Raw genomic sequence first — 26,320 nt, forward strand, 5'->3', positions numbered from 1 at the left:
GAGTTCATGCCAGCGAGCGAGCACAGAATCAGTGACGTCACCGCTCGTTACTGAGCCTGCGCCCTCTACGTATCATTCATTCCCCAGTAGTTTACAGCTGGGGTGGTCATATTAGCACCGCTCCTGGTTGTAAACTGAATATACCTCAGATATGGATTATGGTGTGGGACAGACTGAATGCCAGACAGGTATGAGTATATTGTTGGTTTGTTATTTTAATTTTTTTACAGGAGATCGAGGGTGTCGCCTAGACTAGCAGTATAATAAAGATTGAAAAACTGTGTGGTGTATGATTTCATTAAAATAATTTATTCTGCATGTAATTGTGTTTATTTAACCTATTACCAACTGTAGGATTAGTAATGGAGAGGTGTCTAATTAATAAATAGCGTATCTTTATCTAGAAGTTGCGCAACTGGCATAAAGCCTGCAGAGCTGAGATATGCAAATGTAACTATTTACCTGGAATTTTCATGAGTCTGCTGTTGCCATGTGTAATAAAGCTGATATCTGGAAAAAAATAGACACACATTGCTGGATACGTTAAATTTGTACATAACACCTCTGTGAGGGTACTTGTGAAAAATAAATCCCGGAAATGTTTTTTCATAAGCATAACGCATTCAATATGAGAAAGGATGACATTAATGGATGTGGATGTGGTGTTGCCCACCAAGGATGAGTGACAGATCAGAAGGTGACTGTTGTTATGGAACTGCAACACAGAACTAGGATAGAAGAGGGAAAACTTACCCTGCACTGAGACTAGGCTTATACCCTACGATGGAGTGGGTGACCATTCCTTGCAAATAGCCACACCGACGTTCCTAGGTTAATCTAGGATAGATATTAGATAGGGTGAAGAAGATCTAAGGACTGGGTATAAAAACAGGTCACCTCCTAATAGAAAACACAGAGAAGGCTGCGGAAACCAACAGAAAACAGAAACTAAGGATAGCAGAACTGAGGGTCCCAGAACAGCACAATATCAAACACAGAAAGCTATCAACGAACCTAACCAGAACTCTAGCAGATTAACACTGTTGTCCAGCAAGGACTGGAAGGCAGGTGCTGGGTAATAAAGGGTGATACAATCACCTGACCTAAGACAACCCAGCACCAGGGGAAAGAGACCAGCAGCCAGAAAACCACAACAAGATGGCGGATGGTCAAAAACAAGACAGATTCTAACAGTACCTCCCCTTTTATGAGGATCCTCCGGATCCTCTTGGCCAAGCCTTATTCAGAAATCTCCTGTGAAAAGCTTTAATCAGCCTTGAGGATGAGATGTCCTCAGCTTTCACCCAGGAATTATCCTCAGGACAGAAACCCTTCCAGGACACGAGATTCTGCAACCTTCCTCTGTGCCTCCTGGAATCTAAAATGCGTGAAATCTCCAACTTGCCATCCTCATCAACTGGAGGAACAGTCGGCATCGCCTCCTTATCTGGTGTGTCAACTTTTTTCAGTAAAGATACATGAAAAACTGAATTAATTCTCCAGGACGAGGGGATGTCTAATCTCACCGCTGCCGAGTTGACAACCTGAACCACTTTGAAGGGTCCTACAAACTTAGGCCCCAGTTTTTTAGAAGGGATCTTCAAACGCAGATACCTAGAGGACAACCAGACCATGTCCCCAACTGCAAACAACGCCTCTCTTCTTTTCTTCTCAAAATATTTATTTGACCTCCTATTTGCCTCTTTCAGATCATGGCGTACACTGGTGCAAACCCTTTCCAAATTTCCAGAAAAACCCTCCTCCTCAGGCACCACTGCCCAGTCTTTGAAAATGGATCGAAAGATGGATGCCTCCCTGTACAGCAAAAAAAGGAGAACACCCAGCTGAGGTAGATGTATGATTATTAAGAGCAAACTCAGCTAGTGGTAGATATTCCGACCACATCTCCTGATTGTCTGCTACAAAACATCTCAAAAACTGCTTGACGTCCTGGTTCTTCCTTTCAGTCTGTCCATTGGACTCCGGATAATAACCTGACAAAAATGACAAATTAACCTTTAATCTATCACAAAAAGCACGCCAAAAGTGAGCCACAAACTGTAGCTCTCTATTGGAAACAATGTCCGTGGGAACCCCATGGAGCCTGACAATCTCTTTCACAAATGCCTTAGCTAGAGTCTTGGCGCAGGGTAATTTATTGAACGGGACCAGATGACACATCTTACTAAATCGGTCCCAAACAACCCAGAGGACAGAAAAACCCTCAGAGACTGGCAGATCAGTGATAAAATCCATAGCAAGATGTGACCATGGAGAACTAGGAATCTCCAAAGGGCAAAGCAACCCTGTAGCCAGGGCATGTGAGGCTTTGGACCTAGTGCACACAGTACACTGACACACCCACTTGATGATTTCTCTTTGCCACCCTGGCCACCAGAAACTTCGACCTATTAACTTTCTAGTTTCTGAAATTCCTGGATGACCAGCCAACCGAGACTCATGACATTCAGCAAACAAAGCTATCCGCAAGGTTCTAGGCACAAATAATTTACCATACGGAGTGTTAGTTGGTGCAGCATTCTGGGCCTCTAGGATGCTACTCTCCAACTCAGAACCCAATGCTGCAACCACCACCCCTTTCTGCAAAATACATTCCTCCTTATCAGTATAAACTGCTGGAGAGAAACTACCAGACAAAGCATCCGCTTTAACATTCTTTGTCCCAGTGATATAAGTTATGGAGAAATGAAACCGGGCAAAAAACAGTGCCCACCTAGCTTGATGGGCATTCAAACATTTAGCAGCATCCAGATATATCAGATTGTTATGATTAGTAAAAACCTGTATCGGATGTCGAGACCCCTCCAAAAAATGTCGCTAATGCTCAAACACAAGTTTAATAGCCCGCAACTCTCTGTTCCGAACATAATACTTGAGCTCAGTCTTCAAAACTTTTTTAGAAAAGAAAGCACAGGGATGCACCCCATCCTCTCCACTGCCCCACCCCTACTGAAGAGGCATCAACCTCTACCAGAAATGGCTTGGTCTCTTCTGTCTGGATCAAAAGAGGAGCAGAGCTAAACCTCTCCTTGAGATGCTCAAAAGCCTTAACAGCCTCAGAGGACCATTGGACAGTACTGTATTAGAACCCTTCCCGGTGAGATCAGTTATAGGTTTAGCGATCACAGAAAAATTCCTTATGAATTTTCTGTAAAAATTAGCAAACCCTAAAAATCTCTGAACCGACTTCAAACATTCAGGCCTAGGCCATTCCAGCACTGCCTGATCCTTCACCGGGTCCATCTCAAAACCATCACTGGAGACAAGGTACCCTAAAAACCTCATTTTCTGTACTGCAAGCTCACACTTCTCCAATTTAGCAAAGAGTGTTTTGTGGACTCTCTGCCAATGCGACTCTAGATCAGGTGAATAAATCAAAATATCATCCAAATAAACAATAACACTCCTACCGATCAATGACCTCAGAATGTCATTAATGAAATTTTTTAAAAATGCAGGCACATTGGTAAGGCCAAAAGGCATCACCAGACACTCAAAATGACCTTCCGTTCATCACCCTCTTTCACCCGCAGCAAATTATATGCCCCACGAAGGTCAGTCTTAGAAAACCACTTCTCTCCGATTAGTTGGTTAAACAAATCCAGAATTAGCAGCAACAGGTAAGGATTGCGCACAGTGATCTTATTAATCTCCTGGAAGGAAATCCATACAAGGCCTAAGGCTCTCATTTTTCTTTTTCACAAAAATGAATCCTACAGCCACAGGGAACTTAGAGGGTCTTATATGACCTGCAGCTAAACTAGTCTGTAGGTATTCCTTTAAGGTCTCCCTCTCGGGAATCATCAGATTAAATAAACGACTCTTAGGTAGTGTGGCACCTGGGACGAAATCAATAGTGCAGTCATAATCTCTATGGGGTGGTAGAGCTTGCAACTCAACCGCCAAAAATACTCTCCAGAAATCCTGAATGGCTTCTTCTCAACAGCTGCAACGTGAACATTTCAACAATGACCATAACACCACTGACCCCAGGACTTTATTCTGTAGTGCAAGGCGACCAGTCCAGCAAAGGATTGTGCATTTTTAGCTAGGGTAAACCCAGGGCGACTGGGCAAGGTAATTTATAGTGATGGGCAAGCACTAGAATGCTCGGGTGCTCGTTGCTTGGGTCGAGCAAATTGGAATGCTTGGGTACTCGGCCCGAACAATGAGCCCAATGTAAGTCTATGGGAGACCCGAGTATTTTTACCGCGATCCCCCCTGGGGTCCTTTTAAGGTCTAAAAACGTCTGAAAATGATGGAAACACTGCTCAAATGACACAGGGTCCTTATGGGGATCACCTCTGGAAGCATTCCTGACTCCTAGTTCACAGCCTTAATCATTTTTTTCCGAGATTCATGCCATTTTTCCTGGTGACACAAAAAACACATGAAAATGAAACCAAAACGGGTTTTGCTTGGAAATATGTCAAGGTACATCCTTTGCAGGTTAATGACTTGCCTATAAGGCCAAATATTTAACCCCAGACCGAAAATTTTCTCTCCCACTTATGCTTAGTTCAGACGCTGCGGTTTTGAAGCGTTTTTCAACTATAACATTGCTTTCAACCACTGCAAATGCTATATTTTTAATGAACTGCTGAGGCAAAGTAACAGCATTGCTTTTTCAAATTTATTTGAAGTGTATTGTGTCCAATGTTAGCAACCAGGCAACACAGAAAGGAGATTTTCAAGTGAGCTCTATAAAGTACACAAATGTTGTGATTATGAAGTGTTTGCCAACAAGGATGTGGTTTCACCAATGGGGGGTACCTTTTGTAAAAATAGACTAGAGCCATCACAGCCCCTTGGACCAAACTTCACCGGCCTATAACAGTACAAAGCACGTTCACCCTGATGATCTAGTGGCAGTTAAACAAGAGACATTGCAGGAGACAGGTAAGAAGTAGGCCCAATGGAACGTCATGCCCAATTCCCCAATGTGGGGTCCTTTTTAGACTGATTAAAATAGTGCCATCACAGCCCCCTAGCTGTTATGATCCTTAGTGGTTGAGGATCACAAATTACTCCAGCTAAGTAACATACATAGGACAAGCTCTAGGGAGGTGGCAAACTGGACTGACCGCAAATCTGAACCTATCCAAACACACTAGAAGTAGCCGGTGAACGTGCCTAAAAAATCCTAGACGTCTCGAGCCAGCCTGAGGAACTAACTACCCCTAGAGAGAAAGAAAGACCTCTCTTGCCTCCAGAGAAATAATCCCCAAAGAAATAGAAGCCCCCAACATATAATAACGGTGAGGTAAGAGGAAGGCACATACACAGGGGTGAAAACAGATTTAGCAAATGAGGCCCACTAATACTAGATAGCAGAAAATAGTAAAGAGGTCTGTGCGGTCAGTAAAAAACCCTTACAAAATATCCACACTGAGATTTCAAGAACCCCCGCACCAACTAACGGTGTGGGGGGGAGAAACTCAGTCCCCTAGAGCAACCAGCAAGCGAGGAAATCACATTTTAGCGAGCTGGACTAAAAAACATAATAAATGCTGATAATCAAAAAATGATCAAACAAAAACTTAGCTTGTCTTGGAGAGACTGGGAGCAAGGTAGTCACAAGGAATCTGAAGAGCACTGAATACATTGAGAGCAGGCAAGGAACAGAGTATCCAGGTGAATTAAATAGGAAACCCAACCAAGGATAACAAACCAGCTGATGCTGCCAACCTGCAGAAAGACAACACTACACAGTACCGCTTGTGACCACTAGAGGGAGCCCAAAAACAGAATTCACAACAGTACCCCCCCCTTGAGGAGGGGTCACCAAACCCTCATCAAGACCCCCAGGGCGATCAGGACGAGCCGCGTGGAAGGCACGAACCAAATCGGCCGCATGAACATCAGAGGCGACAACCCAGGAATTATCCTCCTGACCATAGCCCTTCCACTTCACCAAATACTGAAGCCTCCGTCTAGAGATACGAGAATCCAATATCTTCTCCACCATGTACTCCAATTCGCCCTCGACCAGCACCGGAGCAGGAGGCTCAACAGAAGGAACCACAGGTACCACATACCTCCGCAACAAAGACCTATGGAACACATTATGAATGGCAAACGATGCTGGGAGATCCAAACGAAAAGACACCGGGTTAAGGATTTCCAAGATCTTATAAGGACCGATGAAGCGAGGCTTGAATTTAGGAGAGGAGACCTTCATAGGAACATACCGAGAAGACAGCCACACCAAATCCCCAACACGAAGTCGGGGACCCACACCGCGGCGGCGGTTGGCAAAGCGCTGAGCCTTCTCTTGTGACAACCTCAAATTGTCCACCACATGGTTCCAAATCTGCTGCAACCTATCCACCACAGAATCCACCCCAGGACAGTCAGAAGGCTCAACCTGACCCGAGGAAAAACGAGGATGGAAACCAGAATTGCAGAAAAAAGGCGAAACCAAAGTAGCAGAACTAGCCCGATTATTAAGGGCAAACTCGGCCAATGGCAAAAAAGTCACCCAATCATCCTGATCAGCAGAAACAAAACATCTCAAATAAGTTTCCAACGTCTGATTAGTTCGCTCGGTTTGGCCATTAGTCTGAGGATGGAAGGCCGACGAAAAAGACAAATCAATGCCCATCTTAGCACAAAAAGTCCGCCAAAACCTGGACACAAACTGGGATCCTCTATCAGACACAATATTTTCAGGAATGCCGTGCAAGCGAACCATATTCTGAAAAAATAGAGGAACCAAATCGGAGGAAGAAGGCAACCTAGGCAAGGGCACCAAATGGACCATCTTGGAAAAACGATCACAAACCACTCAGATGACAGACATTTTCTGAGATACCGGAAGATCCAAAATAAAATCCATGGAAATGTGCGTCCAAGGCCTTTTCGGAATAGGCAAAGGCAAAAGCAAACCGCTGGCATGAGAACAGCAAGGCTTAGCCCGAGCACAAATCCCACAAGACTGCACAAAGGAACGAACATCCCGTGACAAGGAAGGCCACCAGAAGGACCTAGCCACCAAATCTCTGGTACCAAAAATCCCAGGATGACCCGCCAACACCGAAGAATGAACCTCGGAAATAACTCTGCTGGTCCATCTATCCGGGACAAACAGTCTCTCTGGTGGAGAACGGTCAGGTCTATCCGCCTGAAATTTCTGCAGCACTCGTCGCAAATCTGGGGAAATGGCAGACAAAATCACTCCCTCTCTGAGAATACCAGCCGGCTCAGAAACTCCCGGAGAGTCAGGCACAAAACTCCTAGAAAGAGCATCAGCTTTCACGTTCTTCGAACCAGGCAGATATGAGACCACGAAGTTGAAACGGGAGAAAAACAACGACCAACGAGCCTGTCTAGGATTCAGGCGCTTGGCAGATTCAAGGTAAATCAGATTTTTGTGATCAGTCAAGACCACCACACGATGTTTAGCTCCTTCGAGCCAATGTTGCCACTCCTCAAATGCCCACTTCATAGCCAACAACTCCCGATTACCAACATCATAATTCCGCTCGGCAGGCGAAAACTTTCTTGAAAAGAAAGCACATGGTTTCATCACAGAGCCATCAGAGCTTCTCTGCGACAAAACAGCCCCTGCTCCAATCTCAGAAGCATCAACCTCGACCTGGAAGGGGAGAGAGACATCTGGCTGACATAAGACCGGAGCTGAAGAAAACTGGTGCTTCAGCTTCCGAAAGGCCTCCACGGCTGCAGGAGACCAATTAGTCACATCAGAACCCTTCTTGGTCAAATCCGTCAAAGGTTTAACCACGCTAGAAAAATTAGCGATGAAACGACGGTAAAAATTAGCAAAACCCAAGAACTTCTGAAGACTCTTAACAGACGTGGGCTGAGTCCAGTCATGAATAGCCTGGACCTTGACTGGGTCCATCTCCACAGTAGAAGGAGAAAAAATAAAACCCAAAAAGAAGACCTTCTGTACTCCGAAGAGGCATTTTGAGCCCTTCACAAATAAAGCATTAGCACGCTGGACCTGAAACACCATCCTGACCTGCTTCACATGGGACTCCCAATCATCAGAAAAGACCAAAATGTCATCCAGATAAACAATCATAAATTTATCCAGATATCCTCGGAAGATGTCATGCATGAAAGACTGAAACACAGAAGGAGCATTAGAGAGTCCAAAAGGCATCACCAAGTACTCAAAATGGCCTTCAGGCGTATTAAATGCTGTTTTCCATTCATCTCCCTGCTTAATGCGCACAAGGTTATCCGCACCACAGAGATCTATCTTGGTGAACCAACTGGCACCCTTAATCTGAGCAAACAAATCAGACAATAGTGGTAAAGGATACTGAAATTTGACTGTGATTTTATTCAGAAGACGATAATCTATACAAGGTCTCAATGAACCGTCCTTCTTGGCCACAAAAAAAAATCCTGCACCAAGAGGGGAAGAGGATGGGCGAATATGTCCCTTCTCCAAAGACTCCTTTATATAACTCCGCATCGCGGCCTGCTCTACTGTTATGATCCTTAGTGGTTGAGGATCACAAATTACTCCAGCTAAGTAACATACATAGGACAAGCTCTAGGGAGGTGGCAAACTGGACTGACCGCAAATCTGAACCTATCCAAACACACTAGAAGTAGCCGGTGAACGTGCCTAAAAAATCCTAGATGTCTCGAGCCAGCCTGAGGAACTAACTACCCCTAGAGAGAAAGAAAGACCTCTCTTGCCTCCAGAGAAATAATCCCCAAAGAAATAGAAGCCCCCAACATATAATAACGGTGAAGTAAGAGGAAGGCACATACACAGGGGTGAAAACAGATTTAGCAAATGAGGCCCACTAATACTAGATAGCAGAAAATAGTAAAGGGGTCTGTGCGGTCAGTAAAAAACCCTTACAAAATATCCACACTGAGATTTCAAGAACCCCCGCACCAACTAACGGTGTGGGGGGGAGAAACTCAGTCCCCTAGAGCAACCAGCAAGCGAGGAAATCACATTTTAGTGAGCTGGACTAAAAAACATAATAAATGCTGATAATCAAAAAATGATCAAACAAAAACTTAGCTTGTCTTGGAGAGACTGGGAGCAAGGTAGTCACAAGGAATCTGAAGAGCACTGAATACATTGAGAGCAGGCAAGGAACAGAGTATCCAGGTGAATTAAATAGGAAACCCAACCAAGGATAATGAACCAGCTGATGCTGCCAACCTGCAGAAAGACAACACTACACAGTACCGCTTGTGACGACTAGAGGGAGCCCAAATACAGAGTTCACAACACCTAGCCCTAAATGCCCTGTACAGACCACGCTCACCCTGGTGATCTGGTGGCAGGTACTAGAGTTGAGCGACTTTTACTTTTTTCGGATCGAGTCGGGTTTTGCGAAACCCGACTTTGTCAAAAGTCGGATCGGGTGAAATCGGCCGATTATTGCGTAAAGTCGGGGGCCGACTGAAACACGAAACCCAATGCAAGTCAATGGGGAATCAAAGTCAGCAGTGAGTGGAGGACAGGAAAACACCTACAGTGCCCATTTTAATGCTAAAAACATCAATTCTTATTACTGAAGCTTGTCAATCTTAATTTACTTTATAATAATAGTTAGGCATTGAAAACTGGGGGTCATTTGTCTAAAGTTGAGGGGGGGTAGGGCTGGCTCAAGATTTTCGTGGGCCCATGAAACGTGGAATACGTCACGGTGGTGGAGCAGGGAGAGGTAAGTATTTCAACTTTGCAAGTGCTGTGATCCTGAGCAAGCAGTGGGGGCCCACTCGTTGGCATTGGCACTGGCACAGGGCCCCTCATAGTACGGCAGTGTGTTTGACGGCGGGTGGCGCCTCCCACCGGCAGAGACACTTTTGCGTACTATGAAGGGCCCTGTGCCAGAGACGTCGCCAACGAGTATGCCACCCCACCTGATGAAGGAACCTGCACTTTCATCTGCACCTTCCTCTTTGTCCCCGTGTAAGGTGGTATAGTATGCGGGAAGGGGAACCTGACTTTCAGCAGGGTCAGATTCTGGCTGTGTAGAGTGCAAGGGGAATGTAGTGGTCTGGGTCAATGTACCAGCAGACTCATCTAGCAGTGGCTGAGCAATAGGCGGGATGAGGAGGAAACACAGATATAGGCCTAAATAAGTAAGTAGGCTAAATGCATTTCAAAATTGGTAACAGGACTAAACAGGCGGCATTGCTTTGTTCAGCGGAGGACAACTGTAAGGAGAGGCTGACACAGTGAGTAGGCCCAAATAAGTAAGTAGGCTAAATGCAGTTCAAAATTGGTAACAGGACTAACCAGGCGGCATTGCTTTGTTCAGCGAAGGACAACTGTAAGGAGTGGCTGACACAGTGAGTAGGCCCAAATAAGTAAGTAGGCTAAATCCAGTTTAAAATTTGTAACAGGACTAAACTGGCGGCATTGCTTTGTTCAGCAGAGGACAACTGTAATGAGAGGCTGACACAGTGAGTGGGCCCAAATAAGTAAGTAGGCTAAATGCAGTTCAAAATTGGTAACACGACTAAACAGGCGGCATTGCTTTGTTCAGTGGAGGACAACTGTAATGAGAGGCTGACACAGTGAGTAGGCCCAAATAAGTAAGTAGGCTAAATGCAGTTCAAAATTGTTAACAGATCTAACCAGGCGGCATTGCTTTGTTCAGCGGAGGACAACTGTAAGGAGAGGCTGACACAGTGATTAGGCCCAAATAAGTAAGTAGGCTAAATGCATTTCAAAATTGGTAACAGGACTAAACAGGCGGCATTGCTTTGTTCAGTGGAGGTGTTGGGGGTCGAGTTCCCAACTCTGCATGGGGGGAATCTCAGGCCATCTCCGCTATGGTCTCCCATTCTTCTTCTGCCACAGTGGAGCCTGCTCAGCGGAGACGTCGGTCCCAGAGTCTCGCTCAGTCTGACTCCGTACAAAGAGTTACTGCTGCTTTTCCTGCTTCTGCCATGGAAGTCAGTGCTGGGCAGCTACGAGCAGACGCTTCTGGGCCTAAGTCCTGCTTTTCTCATTCTGAGCATGCCCAGAGTAAGATCTCTCAGTGGAGATCGAGGGTCACATGATCAGATACTGCAGCTAAGGATATTGGTCCTTCAGGAAGGTCCTGTAGGTGCTCACGCTCTGTGACAGCCTCTCATTGGTCCTTCTAGGAAGGTCCTGTACGTGCTGCAACTATTTAAGGCTTGCATGGCCGCACGGCCATGCGCTAGTATTGTTCTATGTTATGTGCTTTGCGCCAGTGTGGTCATGTGAGTTTGTGTTCAGGGACCCGGCTGAAATAAGCCCCAAGAATGCTGGCACCTCCGGCGAGGAGATTTGGTGTGAATGTATTCAGGGACCTGGCTGAAATAAGTTTGTGTGCATGCATGACCACTGATTGCTCTCAGTTGAGTAGCTAGCCTGTGCCACTGTGAAGTCTAACAGGGCGCAGTGCTTTGAGTTTTCGGCTACTCTGTGAAGTAACAGGGTTAGCTCATATCGCCATATTGTTCCGCCGTTTGCTAGCAGCAGGTTCTCCTGCACGGTAGACCCCAGGCTGTGAACGCATCTATTATAATAAAACCTCTATATTTACTCGGTGCGTTCCGCTAGCCCTAACATAATACTAGCGCCTGGGTCTGGCTAGTAAATGGCGGACATTCAGCAATCCTTGCGGTATATCCAGCAGCTGGAGGGTAGGTTGGCGGCTCTCGAGAGCTCAACCTCAGCTGTGGATGTTACCGCAGTAGCTGTACAGGCTGCTAGCATGGCTGCAGCAACCTTGCCCACTGCCACCCCTGTTCCGAAATTATCTCGCCTCCCGCTCCCAGAAAAAATTTCTGGAGATAGCAAATCTTGTAGGGGATTCATGAGTCAGTGCTCTATTTACCTCAACTCCTGGCTGCACGTTTTCCCACAGAGTGGGCTAAGGTGGGATTTATTGTGTCTCTCTTGTCGGACAGGGCGTTGGAATGGGCTACACCGCTGTGGGAGCGTGGCGATCATGTGGTGCAGAGTGCTCCGCTGTTCCTGAGCACTCTGAAACAGGTCTTTCTAGGACCTCGAGTCACCCATGTGTTGTGAATTCCGTTCTGGAGCTCCCTCCTGTGGTTGCTAATGGTATTTTTGTGAGTTCTGCCCTTGGTCTGCCTCTGGTGGTTTCGAGTGGAACTGCTGCTCCTTTGGGTAGCTCTGGCAGCTGCCTTCACTAATCGCCTTGCCTGGTTTGTTATTTAAACCAGCTCTGGGCTTTAGTTCATGCCAGCTGTCAATGTCCTTGGCTTGGATTTGTTCTCTCCTTGGATTTCTCATATGGCCTGTCCTTGTCAGCAATAGATAAGTTTTTGCTAGTCCTTGTTTGTCCATTCACTTGGACTCTATTTCTCTGCAAATATGTCTCTTTTTGTCCAGCTTGTCACTATGTCATATTCAGGCTAGCTGGAAGCTCTGGGAAAGCAGATTTGCCCCTCCACACTGTGAGTCGGTGTGGAGTTCATTTTTGTAAACTCTGCATGGATTTTGTAGTTTTTAATACTGACCGCACAGTATCCTTTTATCTCTGTCTATCAAGTTTAGTATTGGCCTCCTTTGCTGAAATCTGATTTCATTTCTGTGTACGTCATTTCCCTCTTCACTCACAGCCAATATTTGTGGGGGGTTATCTTTCCTTTTGGGGTTTTCTCTGAGGCAAGATAGCTTTCTATTTCCTTCTTTAGGGGTAGTTAGTTCTTAGGCTGTGAAGAGGTGTCTAGGGAGAGTTAGGAACATCCCACGGCTATTACTAGTGTTGTTGTTAGGATTAGGGACTGCGGTCAGTAGAGATACCACCTTCTCAGAGCTCATCCCATGTTGCGTTTTAGCCACCAGGTCATATCAGTGTGGCCTCTTAACCACCAGGTCAGAACAGTACAGCTGGCCCACAATGTGTTAAATGCATCTCAAAAGAGGGAAAAGAAAGTTCTGAGCCATTTTTTTTTCCTTTGCAGCTTGTTTTGTCTTTTTTTTTCCCTTAATCTCTGGGTGGTTCAGGATTTTGGTGCTGATATGGAGGTTCAGGGTCTGTCCTTGCACGTGGATCAACTCGCTGCAAGGGTACAGAGTATCCAAGATTATGTTGTCCAGACTCCGGTATTAGAGCCTAGAATTCCTATTCCTGATTTGTTTTCTGGGGATAGATCTAAATTTTTGAATTTTAAAAATAATTGCAGATTGTTTTTTGCTCTGAGACCCCGTTCCTCTGGTGACCCCATTCAGCAGGTGAAGATTGTTATTTCTTTGCTGCGTGGCGACCCGCAGGACTGGGCATTCTCCCTTGAGCCAGAAAATCCTGCATTGCTTAATATTGACGCATTTTTTCAAGCGCTCGGATTGCTGTATGACGAGCCTAATTCTGTGGATCAGGCAGAAAAAACTTTGCTGGCTCTGTGTCAGGGTCAGGAAGCAGCAGAAGTATACTGCCAGAAATTTAGAAAGTGGTCTGTGCTCACAAAATGGAATGAGTATGCCCTGGCAGCGATTTTTAGAAAGGGTCTTTCTGAAGCCCTTAAAGATGTTATGGTGGGGTTTCATACGCCTGCTGGTCTGAATGAGTCAATGTCTTTGGCCATTCAGATTGATCGGCGCTTGCGCGAGCGCAAGGTTGTGCACCATATGCCAGTGTCCTCTGAGCAGAGTCCTGAGCCTATGCAATGTGATAGGATTTGGACTAGAGCAGAAAGGCAGGAATTCAGACGTCAGAATGGCCTGTGTTTTTACTGTAGTGATTCTGCTCATGCTATTTCTGATTGTCCTAAGCGTACTAAGAGGGTCCCTAGGTCTGTTACCATTAGTACTGTACAGCCTAAATTTCTCTTGTCTGTTACCCTGATTTGCTCATTGTCGTCCTTTTCTGTTATGGCATTTGTGGACTCTGGCGCTGCCCTAAACTTAATGGACTTGGAATTTGCCAAGCGCTGTGGTTTTTCCTTGGAGCCTTTGCAGAGTCCTATTCCCTTGTGGGGGATTGATGCTACACCATTGGCCAAGAATAAACCTCAGTACCGGACACAGTTAACCATGTACATGGCTCCAGCACATCAGGAAAGTATTTGCTTTTTGGTGTTGCATAGTTTGCATGATGTTGTTGTGCTGGGTTTTCCATGGTTACAGGTACATAATCCAGTGCTGGATTGGAGATCTATGTCTGTAACTGGTTGGGGTTGTCAGGGGGGATACATAGTGATATTCTTTTGATGTCCATTTCCTCGTCCCCTTCTTCTGAAGTTCCTGAGTTTTTGTTGGATTTCCAGGATATATTTGATGAGCCCAAGTCCAGTTCCATGCCTCCTCACAGGGACTGCGATTGTGCCATTAATTTGATTCCTGGCTGTAAGTTCCCTAAGGGCCGACTTTTCAATCTGTCTGTGCCAGAGCATGCCGCCATGCGGAGTTATGTAAAGGAGTCCTTGGAGAAGGGGCATATTCGCCTGTCTTCGTCACCATTGGGAGCGGGATTTTTTTTTTTGTTGCCAAGAAGGATGGCTCCTTGAGACCCTGTATAGATTATCGCCTTCTCAATAAGATCACTGTCAAGTTCCAGTACCCTTTACCTTTACTTTCTGATTTGTTTGCTCGGATTAGGGGTGCCAGTTGGTTTACTAAAATCGACCTTCGAGGGGCGTATAATCTCGTGCGTATTAAACAAGGTGATGAATGGAAAACAGCATTTAATATGCCCGAAGGCCATTTTGAATATCTTGTGATGCCATTCGGGCTTTCTAATGCTCCATCGGTATTTCAGTCCTTTATGCATGATATCTTCCGAAATTATCTGGATAAATTCATGATTGTGTATTTGGACGAAATTTTGGTTTTCTCCGATGATTGGGAGTCTCATGTGAGGCAGGTAAGGATGGTATTTCAGGTCCTTCGTGCTAATGCGTTGTTTGTGAAGGGGTCTAAGTGCCTCTTTGGAGTTCAGAAGGTTTCTTTTTTGGGTTTCATTTTTTCTCCCTCGGCTATTGAAATGGACCCTGTTAAAGTCCAGGCCATTTATGATTGGACTCAACCTACATCTGTAAAGAGCCTTCAGAAATTTTTGGGCTTTGCCAATTTTTATCGCCGCTTTATTGCTAATTTTTCTAGTGTGGTGAAGCCTCTGACCGATTTGACGAGGAAGGGCGCTGATGTGATGAATTGGTCCTCTGCGGCTGTTGAGGCCTTTCAGGAGCTTAAACGTCGTTTTACTTCTGCCCCTGTGTTGCGTCAGCCAGATGTTTCTCTCCCTTTTCAGGTTGAGGTTGATGCTTCTGAGATTGGGGCAGGGGCCGTTTTGTCTCAGAAAAATTCTGATGGCTCTTTGATGAAACCGTGTGCTTTCTTCTCCAGAAAGTTTTCGCCTGCTGAGCATAATTATGATGTCGGCAATCGGGAGTTGTTGGCTATGAAGTGGGCATTTGAGGAGTGGCGACATTGGCTTGAGGGAGCCAAGCATCGCATGGTGGTCTTGACTGATCATAAGAATCTGATTTACCTCGAGTCTGCTAAGCGGTTGAATCCTAGACAGGCTCGGTGGTCTCTGTTTTTCTCACGTTTTGATTTTGTGGTCTCGTATATTCCGGGATCTAAGAATGTGAAGGCTGATGCCCTTTCTAGGAGTTTTTTGCCTGATTCTCCGGGAGTTCTTGAGCCGGCTGGGATCCTCAAGGAGGGGGTGATTCTTTCTGCCATCTCCCCTGATTTGCGGCGGGTACTTCAGGAGTTTCAGGCTGATAAACCTGACCGCTGTCCTGTGGGGAAATTGTTTGTTCCTGATAGATGGACTAGCAGGGTAATTTCTGAGGTTCATTGTTCGGTGTTGGCTGGTCACCCTGGGATTTTCGGTACCAGAGATTTGGTGGCTAGGTCCTTTTGGTGGCCTTCCTTGTCATGGGATGTGCGTTCATTTGTGCAGTCCTGTGGGACCTGTGCTTGGGCTAAGCCTTGCTGTTCCCGTGCCAGTGGGTTGCTTTTGCCTTTGCCTATTCCTGAGAGGCCCTGGACGCATATTTCCATGGATTTTATTTCTGATCTTCCTGTTTCTCAGAAGATGTCTGTCATCTGGGTGGTTTGTGACCGGTTTTCTAAGATGGTCCATTTGGTACCATTGCCTAAGTTGCCTTCCTCCTCTGATTTAGTTCCATTATTTTTTCAGCATGTGGTTCGTTTGCATGGTATTCCGGAGAATATTGTGTCTGACAGAGGTTCCCAGTTCGTTTCCAGGTTTTGGCGGGCCTTTTCTGCTAGAATGGGCATTGATTTGTCTTTTTCTTCAGCATTCCATCCTCAGACAAATGGCCAAACGGAGCGAACCAATCAGACCTTGGAAACCTATTTGAGATGCTTCGTGTCTGCTGATCAGGATGATTGGGTGACCTTTTTGCCATTGGCCGAGTTTGCCCTTAATAATCGGGCTAGTTCGGCTACCTTGGTTTCGCCTTTCTTTTGTAATTTTGGTTTTCATCCTCGTTTTTCTTCAGGGCAGCTTGAGCCTTCTGACTGTCCTGGTGTGGATTCTGTGGTGGACAGGTTGCAGCAAATTTGGACTCATGTGGTGGACAATTTGACGTTGTCTCAGGAAAAGGCTCAACGTTTTGCTAACCGTCGTCGGTGTGTTGGTCCCCGGCTTCGTGTTGGGGATTTGGTCTGGTTGTCTTCTCGTCATGTTCCTATGAAGGTTTCTTCCCCTAAGTTCAAGCCTCGCTTTATTGGGCCTTATAAGATTTCTGAAATTATTAATCTGGTGTCTTTTCGTTTGGCCCTTCCAGCTTCCTTTTCCATTCATAATGTGTTCCATAGATCCTTGTTGCGGAGATATGTGATACCTATGGTTCCCTCCGTTGATCCTCCTGCTCCGGTGTTGGTTGAGGGGGAATTGGAATATGTGGTGGAGAAGATTTTGGATTCTCGTTTTTCGAGGCGGAAGCTTCAGTATCTGGTCAAGTGGAAGGGTTATGGCCAGGAGGATAATTCTTGGGTTGTGGCCTCCGATGTTCATGCTGCCGATTTGGTTTGTGCTTTCCATTTGGCTCGTCCTGATCGGCCTGGGAGCTCTGGTGAGGGTTCGGTGACACCTCCTCAAGGGGGGGGTACTGTTGTGAATTCCGTTCTGGAGCTCCCTCCTGTTGTTGCTAATGATATTTTTGTGAGTTCTGCCCTTGGGCTCCCTCTGGTGGTTTCGAGTGGAACTGCTGCTCCTTTGGGTAGCTCTGGCAGCTGCCTTCACTAATCGCCTTGCCTGGGTTTGTTATTTAAACCTGCTCTGGGCTTTAGTTCATGCCAGCTGTCAATGTCCTTGGCTTGGATTTGTTCTCTCCTTGGATTTCTCATATGGCCTGTCCTTGTCAGCAAAAGATAAGTTTTTGCTAGTCCTTGTTTGTCCATTCGCTTGGACTCTATTTCTCTGCAAATATGTCTCTTTTTGTCCAGCTTGTCACTATGTCATATTCAGGCTAGCTGGAAGCTCTGAGAAAGCAGATTTGCCCCTCCACACCGTGAGTCGGTGTGGAGTTCATTTTTGTAAACTCTGCGTGGATTTTGTAGTTTTTAATACTGACCGCACAGTATCCTTTTCTCTCTGTCTATCAAGTTTAGTATTGGCCTCCTTTGCTGAAATCTGATTTCATTTCTGTGTACGTCATTTCCCTCTTCACTCACAGCCAATATTTGTGGCGGGCTATCTTTCCTTTTGGGGTTTTCTCTGAGGCAAGATAGCTTTCTATTTCCTTCTTTAGGGGTAGTTAGTTCTTAGGCTGTGAAGAGGTGTCTAGGGAGAGTTAGGAACATTCCACGGCTATTACTAGTGTTGTTGTTAGGATTAGGGACTGCGGTCACTAGAGATACCACCTTCTCAGAGCTCGTCCCATGTTGCGCTTTAGCCACCAGGTCATATCAGTGTGGCCTCTTAACCACCAGGTCATAACACCCATGACACAGCGCTCCAACTGCTGGCATTAACTCAGGGGGTGTCCTTGGTCAGCCATTTTGCCGTCCAATTCCATACTTTAGCTTCTGAGCTGGAGTGGTCGGATAAAGCCCTTATCCCCATATTTTGGAGGGGGCTGGCTGATCATGTGAAGGACGCTCTGGCCACCAGGGAGATTCCTGCCACACTGGAGGAGTTAATAACTGTCTCTACTCATATTGACCTCCATTTTAACGAGCGGAGGTTAGTGCGGGCCCAGTGTAGGCAGAGGTTTCGGCTGGCTCCCACCTTCACCAAACCTCTGGAATCTCCGGTCCTGGTTCCTTAGTCACATGAGGCCATGGAAGTGTCACGAGCGGGATCTAAGTCCCGGACCGCTTGTGCACTCAAGGTCTGTCATGTTTGCCAGCAGTCAGGACATCTTGCCACCAGATGTCCCCAGTGGTTGAGGAAACGTCAGCGTCTAGTGGTAGTAGGTGGAGGTACACTAGACACGGCGACGTTTGCCTCCAAATTGTCCTTTAAGGGGACAATTATTATAGGCTCATCCTCCCACTCGGTAGAGCTCTGCGTGGATTCAGTCTTCTGCCTTCGCCCAACGTCATGCAATACCCCGGGTTATGCTAGCTCAACCAGTAACGGTACGAGTGGTGAATGGGTCAACACTGCCCTCACAGATAACACACCAGACCATCCCTTTTACTCTGTCCATGTCGCCATCCCATCAGGAGACTATATCTCTGCTTGTCATTCCTGAGGGAATTGATGAGGTCCTGTTGGGGATTCCTTGGCTACGGTACCACTCGCCTCATATCGAGTGGTCCTCTGGCAGAATTTTGGAATGGGGTGAATCTTGTGGGGGTAGGTGTCAGAGGGAGTGCATTCAGGTTGCTACTACAGAGGTACCCGCAGATCTATCCTCTCTCCCCAAGCAATGTTGGTCTTAAGCGGATGTGTTCTCCAAAAAGGCGGCGGAGACCCTTTTGCCCCATCGCCCCTATGACTGTCCTATTGACCTCTTTCCTGGTGCTGAGCCTCCCCGGGGTCGAGTCTATCCATTATCTCTCCCGGAGACAGAGGCAATGTCTCAGTACATTCAAGAGAATCTGGCAAGAGGGTTCATCAGGAAGTCAGTGTCACCTACTGGGGCTGGGTTCTTCTTTGTGCAGAAGAAGAATGGGGAACTGCGTCCATGCATAGATTACAGGGGTCTTAACGCCATCACTGTTAAGAATAAGTATCCTTTGCCCTTGATATCAGGGGTCTACGATAGGCTTCGGGGAGCAAGGGTATTTACTAAATTAGATCTGCGGGGTGCTTACAACCTGATTCGCATCTGTGAGGGGGACAAATGGAAGATGGCTTTTAACACCAGGGATGGGCACTATGAATATCTGGTGATGCCCTTCGGGCTCTGTAATGCCCCAGCCGTTTTCCAAGACTTTGTGAATGACATATTCCGGGATATGCTCTCCACCTCGGTTGTAGTCTTTCTGGATGATATTCTCATCTACTCTCCAGATATTGACTCCCACCGGAGAGATGTTTGCAAAGTCTTCGACCTCCTACGGGCAAACTCCCTCTATGCCAAGTTGGAGAAGTGTATGTTCAAGCAGGAGTCCTTACCTTTCCTAGGCTATATCATCTCCGCCCAGGGATTGGCTATGGATCCTGCCAAACTACAGGCTGTGATGGACTGGCAGGAACCCCCATTCTCTTAAAGCGGTGCAGCACTTTATGGGGTTCATTAATTATTATCGCCAGTTCATTCCGCACTTCTCAACTTTGGTAGCTCCCTTGGTTGCCCTCACCAAGAAGGGAGCAAATCCCAAATTGTGGTCTGAGGAGGTCTCCAAGGCCTTTAACTCCATAAAGTCACACTTCGCTTGCGCTCCCATCCTACATCGCCCCGATGTAGATAAGCCTTTTATCATGGAGGTGGATGCCTCATCTGTTGGTGCTGGAGCAGTCCTCTTCCAAAAGGATGCTCAAGGTCGGAAGCATCCTTGCTTCTTCTTTTCTAAGACCTTCTCACCAGCAGAGAGGAATTATTCCATCGGGGACAGGGAGTTGCTAGCCATGAAGTTGGCTTTCTCGGAGTGGAGACATCTCTAGGAGGGAGCTCGTTTTCCCTTCCAAGTCTTCACAGATAATAAAAATTTGGTGTACCTGCAGACAGCCCAGCAGTTAAATTCTCGCCAGGCCAGATGGTCCTTGTTCTTCTCCCAATTTCATTTCTTTCTGGGGAGAAGAACATTCGTGCCGATGCTCTCTCTTGCTCTGTTGTGTCATCTGTAGAGGAGGAAGAGGAGCCTCAGCTTATTGTCCCCACTGAGAGCCTGAGAACTGTGGCCCCGGTTTCACTAGAGTCTGTGCCTCCGGGCAAGACTTTTGTACCATCCAGTTTGCGACCGGAGGTTCTCTCTTGGGCACACTCGTCCAGGGTGGGTGGACATTTTGGTTCCAAAAGGACATCTGAGTTACTGGCGAGGACATACTGGTGGCCGCATATGGCTCGTGATGTCGCAGACTATGTTCGGGTGTGTGTCTCTTGCACCAAGAACAAGTCCCCTCGTCAATGGCCAGCTGGGTTGCTTTACCCTCTGCCGGTGGCAGACAGGCCCTGGGAGATGGACAGGATGGACTTTGTGGTGGGCTTACCCAAGTCTCGTAACTGCACCATTATCTGGGTGATCACCGACCATTTTTCCAAAATGGTTCATTTGGTGCCTCTTCCACAGCTACCTTCAGCACGGGCTCTGGTAGCCTTCTTCATCAAGCATATCTTTCGCTTACACGGTATGCTGGACAAGATTGTCAGTGACCGGGGTCCCCAGTTTGTGTCTCGATTCTGGAGGGAGCTTTGTCGTCTACTCAGTATTGAGTTAAATCTCTCCTCGGCTTATCATCCCGAGACGAATGGGTTGGTTGATAGGGCCAATCAGACTCTGGTCACTTATTTACGACATTTTGTTTCTGCCAGGCAGGATGACTGGGCATCCTTGTTACCGTGGGCTGATTTTGCCCTTAACAACGCTGTAGCCGACTCCACCGGTCAGACTCCTTTCCTCCTTAATTACGGCCAACATCCACGGGTTCCTGTGCCTATGCCCGTGTCCTCTGCTGACTCCAGGGTGGTAGACTGGGCAGTGGAGGCACGAGACATTTGGGACCACACTCAGGATGCCATCTGGGCCTCCAAGGAGAAAATGAGGTCCTCCGCCGATGCACATCGGCGCCCTGCCCCGACTATTGCTCCTGGCGACTTAGTCTGGCTCTCCACTCGTAACATCAGGCTGCATGTTGAGTCCACTAAGTTTGCACCTCGCTACTTGGGTCCCTTCAAGGTCCTTGAACAGATTAATCCTGTGGTCTACCGTCTAGCCCTTCCTCCACGCCTAGGTATCACCGACACCTTTTATGTGTCCCTCCTTAAGCCCGTATACATGTCCTGGTTTTCTGAGTCGTCTGCTGGGACATCGGGTTTGTCTACGGATGATTACAAGGTGAACGCTATTTTGGGGTGCAAGGTGGTTCATGGCAAAAAATTTTATTTGGTGGACTGGAAGGGTTACGGTCTTGGGAGCCTGCTGAGCACATTCGGGCTCCGCAGCTCATTGCTGCCTTCGAAGGTAGCGAGGCCCAAGGAGGGAGGGCCATAGGAGAGGGGGTAATGTTAGGGGTCAAGTTCCCACCTCTGCACAGGGGGAATCTCAGGCCATCTCCGCTGCGGTCTCCCATTCTTCTTCTGCCGCAGTGGAGCCTGCTCAGCGGAGACATCGGTCCCAGCGTCTCGCTCAGTCTGACTCTGTACAAAGAGTTACTGCTGCTCTTCCTGCTTCTGCCATGGAAGTCAGTGCTGGGCAGCGGCGAGCAGACGCTTCTGAGACTAAGTCCTGCTTTTCTCGTTCTGAGCATGCCCAGAGTAAGATCTCTCAGTGGAGATCGAGGGTCACATGATCAGATACTGCAGCTAAGACCATTGGTCCTTCAGGAAGGTCCTGTAGGTGCCCACGCTCTGTGGCAGTCTCTCATTAGTCCTTCTAGGAAGGTCCTGTACGTGCTGCAACTATTTAAGGCTCGCATGGTCGCACGGCCATGCGCTAGTATTGTTCTATGTTATGTGCTTTGTGCCAGTGTGGTCATGTGAGTTTGTGTTCAGGGACCAGGCTGAAATAAGCCCCTAGAATGCTGGCACCTCCGGCGAGGAGTTTGTGTGCATACATGACCACTGACTGCTCTCAGTTAAGTAGTTAGCCTGTGCCACTGTGAAGTCAAAACAGGGCGCAGTGCTTTGAGTTTCGGCTACTCTGTGAAGTAACAGGGTTAGCTCTTACCGCCATATAGTTCCGCCATTTGCTAGCAGCAGGTTCTCCTGCACGGTGGACCCCGGGCTGCAAACGCATCAATTATAATAAAACCTCTATATTTACTCGGTGCGTTCCACTAACCCTAAAAGAAGCCATTGCACATTTTAACTCTTCAAATTACAAGAAAATGACAAATGTATTGTCAACTGAAGATAAATAAACCTGAGTAGAGTCTGCTAATCTACTCGTATATCTTCTGTTATCTAGATTGCTGGAGTTGTTTGGGAACCAGAGAAGCAAAGAGACCAATCCAAATGTGTCATTTCATAAAGGCTATATAAAGAAAGAAGTAATTTGACTGTACTGTATGTAAGTGGTAACAATATGGCAGGTGAATAAACTTCTTTATAGTAGTCAGGAATTTTCAATATGGGCTTAGATGCTCTGGACCAAGGAGTATGTTGTGACTGTTAACTCCTGGGCTTGACATCTGCATATTTTTAAAAAAAACTTTATCCAGCACTTATCTTGGTGTGACTAAAAGAACAATTGTCTATTGAATATTCATTGTCCTGTCTCCTTATCACCTCACTTTTTCATGACAAACTTCTCACTTAGGTAATAAATGGGAGGCAGAACTAAAAGCCCTATATATATATATATATATATATATATATATATATATATATATATATATATATATAATTGTCTAAGGTCCACTTCCATCTGTTTGTCTGTCTGTAACGAAAATCCCATGTCGCTGTTTGGTCGCGGCCAACTGGGCGCGACCAATCAGCGACAGGCACAGTCTGGATGCGAATTGGCCCCTCCTTACTCCCCTCCAGTCACTGCCCCCTCCATACTTCCCTGCAGTCAGTGCCCCCTCCCTACTCCCTTCCAGTCAGTGCCCACATAGCATTTTAGCATTGGTCTCGCAAGACCACTACATCATCACTGGTTAATGCCCAAGCATTACTGGGAACGGAGCGTCGCAAGGAGCATCGCTAAAGGCCTGGGCTGGATCCGGGGGCCGCCGGAAGGTGAGTATATAACTATTTTTTATTTTAATTCTTTTTTTAACAGGGATATGGTGCCCACATTGCCATATACTACATGGGCTGTGTTATATACTGCATGGGCTGTGTTATATACTATGTCACTGTGCTATATAATATGTGGGCTGTGCTATATACTACATGGCTGTGCAATATACTACGTACGCTGTGCTATATACTACGTGGCTGTGTTATGTACAATGTGGGCTGTGTTATATACTGCGTGGGCTGTGTTATATACTACATGGGCTGTGTTATATACTGCATGGGCTGTGCAATATACTATGTGGCTGTGCAATATACTACGTGGGCTGTGCAATATACTACGTGGGCTGTGCTATATACTACGTGGCTGTGCTTTATACTATGTGACTGTGCAATATACTACATGGCTGTGTTATATACTACATAGCTGTGCTATATACCACATGGCTGTGCTATATACTACGTGGCTGTGCTATATATGTGGGCTGTGTTATATGCTACGTGGGCTGTGAGACTTTTGCCCGGGGCCCTCAAAAACAAGGAGCTCACCCTGGCTGCACTGTTTGCGGCCGGCCAGGTGCGACCAATCAATCAGCAACAGATGCAGTCCGGCCGCGAATTGGCGCGAGATTTTGAACCACGCTTTGCTAATTGGTCGTGCCCGGCCGGCCAAATCCTGTGTATTCATTGCATTATTCTGAAATCTTCATAAATAAACTACATACATATTCTAGAATACCCGATGTGTTAGAATTGGCCACCATTTAGTATATATATATATATATATATATATATATATATATATATATGTGTAAAACCAATTTCAAATTTGACATGTACTTTACACATTCGGATTCCTGAGCATTTTCCTCAACTTCGGCAAAATTCGGTCAAAGTTCAGTAAACTGAGTTTCCACTAATGCTTTTGTTGGGACTTTGGCTAGGATAGCAGTGCTGTATGATAAGTGAGGGGATAGGGAGGGGAGAGGTCAGAGGAGCAGCGGACTGTTCTTTCCTTTTTTAATTATTTTTTTAATTAAATTAATGTGTTGAGATTCCGGCAGCCAATCAGGACATGTAAACCATCCACAAAGTCATTGTCCGCCTAAGTCACATGTCCCTCTCCATATAAAAAGGGATATGAAGCTTTGGCATGATTTTGAGCGTAACAGCATAGTGAGTCTGCTGCTGCTGAAAGCAGTCAGATAGCTAGGAGATAGGATCCTATGTCAAATTGACCTTCCAGGATATAATTCTGGAGTGCTAACTCTCTAGTCCAGCCACAAGTCACCACTTCAGCATATAACTCTATAGTGCTGCTGATTCTGTGGTATAGCAACCAGTCGCCTCTTCAGAATCAGCAGCACTATGGATTTGTATGCTGAGGTGGCAACTCGTTGCTGTACCACAGAATCAGAAGCACTATGGCTTTTTATGCTGTGGTACTGCAACCAGTCGCAACATCAGCATATAAATCCTTTATGCTAATTGTGTGGTCCAACCACCAGTCCACATTTCAGCATATAAATCTTTCGTGCTATTTTTGTGGTCTAGCTGCACTGCCTCAGCAAATAAATACTGATTGTTAATTGAGTGACAGGTGACTGACAGGCCTGTGCATAGGGTTGTGAAACAGCTGGATAAAAGCCGGAAAGGGCATAACCAACATGAGTGGGGAAAAAGCGAGGTTTTGGTGGAAAGGGGAATAGGAGCGGTGTTCGACGTGTATTTGGGTAGGTGGTAATGTTACTGAAAGCTCTACTGAATAAACACTGGCTCGTCCTATCCAAAGACAGCTGACAACTTCTGCTACTAGACTGGCTACTTGACTGCTTCACAGGGTCTCCATCTAGTGGGGTGCTTGTAGTGAAAAGTCTCCGAGCACCAGGCCTATGCCTGTCACTCATCCACTTTTTACTGATCAATTTGTAAGCTTGAAATGATGGGCCAGGCCCTCTCCCATCCATCTATGCTGCTTCATTATAAAATTTCTACTGTGGGTCAATTGATCCTACTTTCCTGGTGTCTGCCCCTAATTTTTGGAAATGTTTTGACTCCAAGTAGCATCCTGTTTATGTGTGTTGCCTGAATTTGCCAGGGCTCCCAACACAGCAGGCCTACACCAGTCCTTCACCCACCAATTAATTTCAACTTAATTTCAAAGCTCTAAATGCTGGCACCGATCCTGTCTCATGCATGGTCCATGTCTGACTGCAGCACCATTGTCAAATTTCTACTGTGGGTCAATTGATGCCACTTTTCCTGGTGTTTGTCCCTAATTTTTAAAAATGTTTGGACTCCATGTTGGGTCTCCTTAATGTGTGTTGCCTGAATTTGGCAGAGCTCTAAGAGCACCACACCTGTCACTCATCCACCTGTTACTGAACAAAGTTTAAGCTAGAAATGTTGGTCCAAGCTCTGTCCTGGGCCCTGTCCCATGCATCTATTATGCAAAATTATACTATTTGTACTTTGGGTCAATTAATGTAACTTTTTCTTGTGTCTTCTCCTAATTTGAGCTGTTTTGGACCCCTGAAGTTGTTGTCTATGCGTATGGTTTTACCTCCCATTGAATTCAATCGGTTTCAGGTACGTCGATCCTAGCCAATCCCAACAATAAAAGGTTCGCTCATCTCTTCTCTTGACTCCACCGCACACATGAACTCAGAGAAAACTAAAGATACCACTCCCATACACTTTAGATGGCTGTCGTCCAAATGATGGTTGCGGCTGATCACTAGCTATCTCACCCGACTCTCCAAGACATAGGAACACTCACTCTCCCAAGTGCTCCAGTGTTCTCTGTAAATGAGCCACTGAAAAACATCTGTGGTTACGGCTTACCTGTTACAGAATAAAAATGGGCATACCGGATCCCTCTGTCCCCCGACAACACCTGTCGAGAGACAGATAGCATGTCACCATTCACTTTAGACCAGTGTTTAAAAAAATACCGCCCTCACAGTAACACATCATATTTTCAGGATTTACTCAGTATTGCACAGGTGAGACAACAGGTGGAAATTTCTGATGCCTTAATAATAATTCCATTACTGCCGCAATACTAAGGAAATCTTGA

Source organism: Ranitomeya variabilis, chromosome 5 (assembly GCF_051348905.1).
Source record: "Ranitomeya variabilis isolate aRanVar5 chromosome 5, aRanVar5.hap1, whole genome shotgun sequence".
NCBI classification, from domain to species: Eukaryota; Metazoa; Chordata; class Amphibia; order Anura; family Dendrobatidae; genus Ranitomeya; species Ranitomeya variabilis.